Genomic DNA, 9,991 nt, shown 5'->3' with positions numbered 1-9,991 from the left:
AGCCATGACAGAAGTGTTTGCTCCACAGAAATCAACCGACGTTGTAAATCAGGGTTTTTTTGTTTCTTCCAGAGAGCTAATTGTTAAACATCTACCAAAACACCACGGTCTGTGTCCCTACTTCTTTGTGAATCAGCATTCCCCACTGTGCTGCCACATAAAGGTATTTTTTTAAAAATGTGTTAAATAAACAAGAGTAAATAAATAAATGTGCTAATAATGCTTGATTACCTCTGGGTTAACTGTTTATTCAGCTCCATAACTTCTTTTCTGAAACCCTTGGGCCAGATATGTTTCAGAAGTCAGATTAAAAAATTTTTTTAAATCTGAGAATGATATCAAACATATAACACACAATACATAAAATCCTCAGCAGTATGTACAACAGTACCTCAATGGGCCAGAAAGGTTGTAAGGAGCCAGGTTTTGCTGCCAAATGAGTTGTACAAAAAATCCTTTGGTTTTCTGAGCTTTAGGGATGTCAAAATTACAGAAAAGGAGTGTGGACATACATCTGTTAGGCTTCGAGCTGTCAGAGCTGGGACTTTGACGCTGTCTGGTAGTTACCTTTCCAAGGAAACTGCCCAATTGAAGCCAGACTCTGACATCTCTCCTATCTCTAGATAGGCTGTACAAGGTTCACCCTTTGTAGGTGGAAAACCAGGTAATTGCCTTGGCCACACAGAAAATAAACAAACAAACAAAATGATGGGCTACGTACAATTCCCAAAAAGTACTGGGCTGATGGAGCCAAGAAACGCTGAAGCAAGTGGTGAGCAATGTTGAATAAAATTCCCTCTCATTGCTCCACAGCAGTTTCTCAGGCCCTTCCCCCGTGGGGAAGGGAGAAAAGCCCCTCTTATGTTGCTGTGTATGCCTAAACACCCAATAGCTGGATTTATTAACTTCATATCTTTAGCGGGGAGTTCATGTCAGACCTACCACAGGCCTAAAGATGGCTCCTGCTGGGCCCCCAGTATGAGGACAAATGGTGGGGCTAAGAGTGCAAGCACAGCATGAATAGGCCTAAATTAGGCTGGGCGTAATAACGCGTTTACTAACACCTGTATTAGTCCTCTATCACTAGGGGTGAACTGCTGTCGGACAAGCCGTAATCCCATAAGCTTTTCATTTGCATATCCCTCATTAGCTGATTAAAACTTGAAGAAGGCAGGTTTCTGCAGCTGCTGGGCCCATTCCTTCACACTGCCTGCCTGGGTGGTTTGGGTAATGAAGTCATGTGGGTGGATGTGAGGTTTATATGTATGGAAGGGATTAAGAGTATTAGAATTTGTGTGAGCTGATGTTGCCATATTCTCTCTCCTGGAGCCCAGTAATTGGATGGGAGGAGAAATGGCAGACCCATTAGTTTTGTCTGTTTACTCAGGAGCAGGGTGCTAGAGATTCAATTTTACTTTCTTTGGCTCCCTCGCCTTTGTGAAGCAGGACTGCTTTGTCTCCTCTGGCCCTGAGCACCTCCAAACACCAGCCCCGCTAAGGCTAAGGCGGTTCAGCCACAAAGGAGAGACATGGTGACTAGAGGCCCAGGGAGAAGAAAATGCAGCCCCAACTCAAGTACTACTTGAAGGCAGCCCAATCCTGCCTAGTCCAATCCTGGGATAGAGAGCAAGAGATAATTGAAATTTATCAACACTTCTGGGGCCTTTTTTGATTATTTTATTAGTTCTCCACATTTGGGATTAACAATCCTCAGCATCAAACGCACCGCAGCCTCCTTCTTTGGGAAACGAATGGTTAGACATTGCAGAGGCTTCACAAAGCAATTGTTGTGTTTCCCCGGTTTGCATAATTTTAATAGACGGAAAGTAACACGAAGAAAAAATCCATTTCCTGTGCTGTTTGTACAGCTGGAGACAGAGCTCCTTGGGCTTGATGATGTAAGAGATGCGCCATTGTCTCGCCCCCTCAGCCCGACAATGTGGCCCCACTAATGTTGTTAACATACTGGACTGGGCAATTCTGAAAACTTAGAAGCTGAATATTGTCTCCAAAGTGTATGGGGCGCCACAGAGAGGACGATGTTTATTCATCAGCAGGCCTGGGGTTTGCAAAGCCCGGAGATGAGGACGTGCACCAGCCCAGTGAAGGTGGGGAGGTTATTGCAACTCAAATTCTGTGAAGGTTATTTTTATGTTTTCAGTTTTCGTTATTAAAAGCCACAGACCCCACCTCCATCCCCAAATTCTGATGTGAAACTTACTGTGCCGGTTGTTTTGTCACTTGCTGAAATATTCCATTTTAATTGGGGTTATGTTTTTAAATGTCTTTAATGAAGGAACACATTAAAACATAACCCAAATGCAAGTCCGAATGTCTGAGTTAGGTCATTTGCAGGGTTTTTAGTGGAATCTTTTAGTGAGATTAAGGGATTCAAATGAGACCCCCTAGGCGATAGCAGAGAAATGCAATACGAGTTGTTACAAAAGGATTCCCACAGTCAAAATCAAGTCAGTAAAAACAAAATGAACAAAAAAACAAGCAAGCAAGCCAGAAACCAAATGAATAAATAAAAACTCCACACAATAACCATCCTCTTAGTACCTTTATATCTTACCCATCAGCAAAACAAAACTTTTCCATTTCTATCTCCCTCTGCCTTTATTATTTTAATCATTTTTTTCCACTCCTGGTAACACTGTTAGTAAAAGCAACGGGATCCCCTGGGCTCAATGCTCAATTCAGCTGACATTTTGAAGCCCCTACTCTCTGCTATGTTTAAGTTAGGGTTAGAAAGAAGTTCGCCAAACAAAGTATGCATGATTTCAACCACAACACGGCATTGCCAGTGAGGGTTAAAGGAAATCTGGTTAGAAAGATAGTGAGAAGAAAATAGGGGAAAGTTTTTTCATATGACTCTTGAAGCCAGAGATCCATTGACTCGCAAGAGTAGAATGAACCTTATAGATCCTCAAATCCAACGATGCAACCAAAACTTTAAGTCCTCTCTTAGCAAAAATTCAATATACTCCAAGCATTTCTGACCTCTCATGTGTGTAAATTTTCATAACCCTGATCTACAAATTGATCTCCTAGCCGCTTTACATTCCTCTCAAGCTTATCTTTGCATAATATATTCTTCATGGGGGAAGGAAGGTATTTAACAGTTTTGAGCACCTACTTACCACAGACCAGGTGCCAAACATGCAGCATCCTGTTAAATGGAAATCATTATTCTCATTTATATATAATGAAACTGAGGCTCAGGGAGACCACGCAGCCTACTCAAGGACACACAGCCTCTCAGTATATCAGCTGCCCTGGTCCGATCTCTTGCTACGTAACAAACCACTCCAAAGTACTTGGTTTAAAACAACAACTGAGGCTGCTCGGTGGCTCAGGCGGTTAGAGCTCCATGCTCCTAACTCCGAAGGCTGCCGATTGGATTCCCACATGGGCCAGTGGGCTCTCAATCACAAGGTTGTCAGTTCAATTCCTCGAGTCCCGCAAGGGATGGTGGGCTCTGCCCCCTGCAACTAAAATTGAACACGGCACCTTGAGCTGAGCTGCCGCTGAGCTCCCGGATGGCTCAGTTGGTTGGAGCGCGTCCTCTCAAGCACAAGGTCACCAGTTTCACTCCCGCAAGGGATGGTGGGCGGCACCCCCTGCAACTAGTAATGGCAACTGGACCTGGAGCTGAGCTGCAAAACTCCACAACTAAGACTGAAAGGACAACAACTTGAAGCTGAATGGCACCCTCCACAACTAAGATTGAAAGGACAACAACTTGACTTGGAAAAAAGTCCTGGAAGTGCACACTGTTCCCCAATAAAGTCCTGTTCCCCTTCAAAAAAGAAAAAACAACAACAACCGTTTTATTATTTCTCATGATTCTGTGGTTTGGCTGGAGGTGTTGCTGGTCTGGGCTGGTATGGCTGGAGTTGGATGGCGTCACTCACAGGTCTGGGCCTCGGCTGGGATGGATAGGCCAGTGGGCCCTCGCTCTACATCATCCTTAAAGAAGCCAATGCAGACTTGTACCTGTGGGGGCAGCCTTTCAAGAGACTGAAGCAGAAGCTGCAAAGTGTACTGAGACCGAGGCTCAGAACTCATAGTTACTGCTCTGCATTCTACTAACCAAAGCAATTCGCAAGACCGGCCAAGGCACCAGGTGGGAAAACAGATTCTGCTTCTTGCTGGGAGAAGCCGTACAGGAGGTTTGGCCACTTGCAATTGAATGCCTGGTCTGTGGTCAATGCTCTTAACTCTGGAGCCAGACAGTCTATGTTCTGATCTCGGCTTTGCTTGCTAGGCATTAGCTATGATGCCTTGGAAAGTTAACCAACCTCTTCCTGCCTGTTTTCCCACCTGTAAAACGAAGATAATACTAGCAGGACCTTCTTCAAAGGGTGGTTATGAGGATTCAGTGAGTACATACATAAGGCACTTAGAATATGGCCTGTTACAGAGTCTGCACGACACATAAGTATTAGAGTTTGTTATGTTGCTGTTGTTGTTAATTGAGCTGTTGTACTGCCTACCTCAATATTTAGTGATGTTTAGTATGTGCTAAGACCTGGGGACACAAAACAAAGGAATTAGGTGGGAAAGATTTAATATTTATTTGCCACCTATGTATGTAGGCTTCATGCTACGTGCTTCACATGGAGTATTTCATGTAATTGTTACAAGAATCCAGCAGGCTAGATGCTGTTCTCCCTGGTTACAGGTAAACTAAGGTGAATAAGACATGGTCTCTTTTTTCAAAACACTCATACTCTTGTGTGGGAAACATTACCAAAAAAATAACATTGTTTGGTAATTTCACAACACACTCATGCACATTATTAACTCACTGAAACTCAATAGCATTTTTGTCATCCCTGTTAAGCCACTGAAGACACTGGTGTGCAGAGAAATTAAGTATCAGAGAGGTCAAAGCTAGTGTGAATAGCCTAGGTTAGGACAGTGTCTTCAGCCACTTTGCAATAAGTTTTTCCATGATGCCCCAATGTCTCACTTATTTAAGTCAGCAAGTGTCATGTGAGGAGGAAAAACATCTCCAGAAATTGCTAAGAAAAACTGGGACTCCATGAAGGCAGAACAGCCAAAAGAAGCAAAAGATGACTGCTCCTGGTACATTCCATACCCTGTTATAATGTTTCCAGTTGTTTGCTGAAATCATTTTTGGTATGGTATGCCTATTAAGCAGATATGGCAACACTAATGTACCATGGCCTTCTCAGGACTAGAGTTATAGAGCCCAGTTCATAACAGGAAACAGTTCCACAGCTGGCTTGGTTTGTAATAAGCTCACGGATGCAAAACATTAAGCTAAGGCTAGGATGGCCACTACTTGAACAGCTTTCGAAAACTGGGGATCCTCCACTTAATTTAGGATTGCCACAGCTCCCAGTCAAGGCTAGACTGTGGCTCCCTTCACACATTGGAGAGGATCGATACAAGCCATCGAAAAAGAGCAGGGATTGGAGTCAGACAGAGGTGGATTCTGATCCTGGTGGCACTGCCATGCCCCAGGCAAGTCCTTCACCGTGTGAATCTTAAGGTCCTCACCAGTAATAAGAACACCTTTGTTGTGTGGACTGTGTGAGGTCCTGCCTATAAGTACTGAGCACAGTGCCTGGTATATGGTAACCTCTTCTTATTGGTGAAAGATGAATTGATAGAATTGGAGTGAGGAAATAAACATGCCCAAATCTTGCCCTGCAATCACCCCTCCTTTTGAGGGAGCTAAACCTATGAGGAATAAAAGCAGAGTGGAAATCAAAGTCCCATTTTGGCTTTAGCTGCATGCACACTCCTGTCCTGAGTACTGGAAACGCTGTGGTTGGACCACAGGGTTTTCGCTTCAACACTAGGCAGAGCCTTGAGCCTTTGTGCTCTTCTCCCAAACTTAAATCCCAGAATTGTCTACCCTCTGATGGAAGCATGGGGGAAGCAGGTTCGAGAAAAGAGGAAGAAAACGTTGGCCAGATTTGGAAGGAGAGAAAAAGAAAAAGGGAGGAAGAAGAAGAAGAGACAGATGGCTGGGCCCATCTTGATGTGCTAGGCCCTGTCTGCGTCGGCTCTTCCCACAGAGGTAGGAGGAAATGGTAGGGGTTTATTAACACGGTGATCCTGTCTACTGGTAACCATGACCTAGTCAATGTTTTAGAGTCTTATTATTCAGATTAGCAACTACTCTTCCCTTGACAGAGGTCCTGAAAAAGGTGAGTGGAAGTAGACTCAGCCCTGGGAGACAAGGCTGAAGGCTCAACTACCCTACAGCACTCAATATGCTGTCGCTAGAATGACTGTCGTTGACATTGTTGCTGTTTTACATTTCTGTGATTCGGTGTCCTCACTATTAGAGTAAAGGAAATTGAAGAGTGAGGAAAAAGGTTCCTTTCAGCTCTAAATTAATAATCTTTCAGGAAAAGCTATAAATAAAAACCTATAAACCAAAATCCATTTTTTCTAGTGATCTATGTGGAGAGATAGTATGGCATAAAAATAGAGCACAAAGAGAGAGTCATATTTGGGCATATTATTTAAACCCTGTGAGTCTTAGTTTCCCTATCTGTAAATAAAAACGAATGATAACTATCCTCCAAATTTGGGAGAATTAATGAGATAACGTAGGATAGTCTTGTATGTGGTCAAGTTTCAAGAAATTGTAGTTTATTATTATTACTGAAAATATGGTATAAGATTCTTTATTTTATCATCAATTCTGATCGTTTTTTTAAATGATTCCATTACTTTATTTTTCTTTCTTTCCTTTTTTTTTTTTTTAAAAATTGGGGAATGTTGAGGAACAGTGTGTTTTTCCAGGACCCATCAGCTCCAAATCAAGTCGTTTTCAATCTAGTTGTGGAGGGCGCAGCTCACTGGCCCATGTGGGAATCGAACCAGTGACCTTGGTGTTATGAGCGCTGCGCTCTAACCACTGACTGAACCAGCTGCCCAATTTCGATCTTTATTATGCTATTCAATGTACTCCTATTTTTTCAGCTTGAAGTCTATCATCTCTTACCCACCACCTCCCACCACCATTCCAAACTCTCACAGGTCATGTCCAGGTGGAGCACTGCAATACATGCAGCATCAGATTCAGATTCAGAAAGAACTAGAATTGAATCTAGGCTCCATAGTTTTACAGTGTCGTGACTTGGGACATGCTTGACTTCTCGGAACAGCCTTGTTACTTAAATAATAAGTCTGTGGCAAAACTCCTACTTGTTAACCCGTGATCAATTCTCTCCCTTTTTATCTGGGCATATAGCAACCCAGTTAGAAGACTACATTTCCCAGCTTCTTTTGCAGCTAGTTATGGGCATATGACTAAATTTTGGCCAGTGACATATATGAGCAATTAGGAGTGTTAAATGGCCCTTATGTAATCTTTCCTATTTCTTGGAACAAAAGCAGGAAGACTGGAACTCAACAAACTTATTGGCCCCTGGAGATGATTGAAAAGAGAGCTGAAGAAGCCTAAACCCTAAGATAGTGGGGGTCCTTCCATCCAGCCCTGCAATGACCAGCCCTGAACATCTCATGAACGATTAAAAATAATCGACCTTGTTTAAACTAGTCTTATTTTGAGCTTTCTGTCACCTGCAGCCAAACCCACATAAAGTAATGAATGTTCAAGTGCTTAGCACATTATAGCCACTCGATAACTTGAGTTTCTTTTTCTCATCCTCCCAACAAGTTCATTCTTCTGACTACAGTAAGAGCCTTTATTAAATTCAAGTATTAAACAAGAAACTCCACAGATGTGCTTATGTTATCCCCATTTCAAAATCATAGATGGAGTTATGATGAAGGTCAAATGACATAAGTCTGTAAAAGTATTTTTCACATTGTAAAACTATCTGAGTGCAGGCATCAAGACCCTTCCCTCTAAGGCCATCCCCCTCTGACCAGCCCTGGTCCTCTCTTCTCCTACCGCTCTCAACCCCTCCTTCTTCCTACCTCGTTTTCTAGCTGCACCAAACAGAACACCTCATAGGCAGGTCTCAGCCTTTTCTACTGATGGCAGAGAAAAATAAGCACAAACCGCAGGAATGTCTGGAGACAAAGCCTGAGCACCCTTATGGATAAGCCCCAAATTTCTTGGACGTATTAGATTTTTATCTCAAAAAATTAATTTGAATATTCTTTCTCCTCTTCTATGTCCTATTTACATTAATAAAACTATACTGTTCAAATCATTCAACTTTGACAGCCTGTGCCTTTGAGAACTCCCCAGATCCAGATCTAGATCTGAGCAGGAAGCCCAAATGTGTCACATCTCTGTGCTTTTTTGTGCTGCTTCTTTTGCCAGAAATGCCTTTCCTTGAACTTGTACCTCTTAACCGCTGCTATAAAAGTGTTGTTGATTCCTTCAAGGAGACTTAGCTACTCTCTAGCATGTTATACATTCCTACACGATGGTACGTAAGAGATTACATCTAAACTGGTTTTGGGGGGCGGGATATTGAGAATGGGATGGGCTGTCTCTTTCATTAGTCTATAGTATCCTCCAGGGAAATGACTGCAATTTTATACCATCGTCACTACGATAACTACCATAACTCCATCCTCCTTAGGGCCTAGCATTTGCAGGGTCCATTATAGATGCTCGTTAAAGATCAGACAGAATGCATATGAATACATGTTCAACAAGTATATCAAACGACAAGTATATTGTGGACCTTAGCCTCAGATTTCACCCCCGTGCACTGTCCAGTTTGATCGGGGTCACCTCCAGCAGTGACCTCCTCCATGGTGTGACTTACTATACTTCTAAACTGGGCCCTGTATACTTCCACATGTATGATGGAAAGATAAAGGCAACCACCTCCAACTCAAGTCAGCCAGCCAGGAAAATCCACTGCCAATATCCCAGTGGTCACCGAAATGTCATTACTATGAAGGCTGACGCTAAGCTCCACACACCCCACATTATCAAATGCCCGTTTGCTTCATGTTTTGTCTGGTCTGTCAGCACCATTTACTACTGAGCAGGTCCCTTATCTTTATTGATCACTTAATTTATCTTTTCTTAACTTGCCTTGCACCGTCTGGTGCCGTGTGTCCGTCTGTTGAGGCTGTCATGATGGGTTTGCTCGTGAAATAATAGGGGCAGCAGGTGGTGTGACTAAGTCGACCCTTTGCAGAATGGGGGACCATTCCCAGTCCCTGTCTCAACCTGCCAGTGCGTCTACACCCTCCCAGCTGTTCCACATTAAAGCAGTCAACTGTGACTTTACAGTCCGGGTTTTACACCACTGTTTTACAAACTGGGAAGAAGGTCTTTTGTCACAAATCCTTTGTCAGGAAGTAGAATGGGGGGAGAGAGAGCCAGTTTGAGACTTGGTGCATTTTAATGACTATGCAGATAGACCCACACTCCTTTGCTTTGGTAAAGGGGGTGTGGGTGGGAGTGGGAGGCTGACCGGCAGGAGAGAGAGCAGGCTGACTCCTCGCTCTTGAGATGATTTAATAAGAGGAGCAACTGCTCTTGCAACACTAGTTTCAGCTTCAAACAGACCCTCTCCTCCATGAAAGCCTTCATTCCTCTTGTAACATAAAAATAAGGGCAATTAGTTAGAGTCCTGTGTTCTGGAGCCAATATTCTAGGGGCAACTTTTATGCAGTTGAGAAAATAGCAAGAAAGTTGTGTCTTTGGGACTCAAAAGCCAGTTGTGTTTACGATCAGGGGCTTATAATCACGTGTGAGAAGAAAAGAGACAAAGTAAAAACAACACAGAGTTTGAGTCAGACAGATCCAGGCTCCAAAGTTAAGTGACTTTGACATAACTCACTATTAATAATATGATATATCAAAATAATTAGTTCTTAAAATAGAACTCTTTGATATGACATTTGCTCTATTAACTAGAGTACCTACATGTTGGTAGAAGCAAAACGGCAAGGGGGAAATGATTAAACTTAACATTGTGGAAAGAGTACGTTTGATTAAAATGTACTCAGGACTAAAGAGTACATTCGACTAAAATGTACTCAGGAAACCTTTCATGCTCTC

This window comes from Rhinolophus sinicus, linkage group LG06 (genome assembly GCF_036562045.2).
Source record: "Rhinolophus sinicus isolate RSC01 linkage group LG06, ASM3656204v1, whole genome shotgun sequence".
Taxonomy (NCBI): domain Eukaryota; kingdom Metazoa; phylum Chordata; class Mammalia; order Chiroptera; family Rhinolophidae; genus Rhinolophus; species Rhinolophus sinicus.
The sequence above is the reverse complement of the archived record's forward strand: the minus strand, read 5'-3'. Positions refer to the sequence as shown.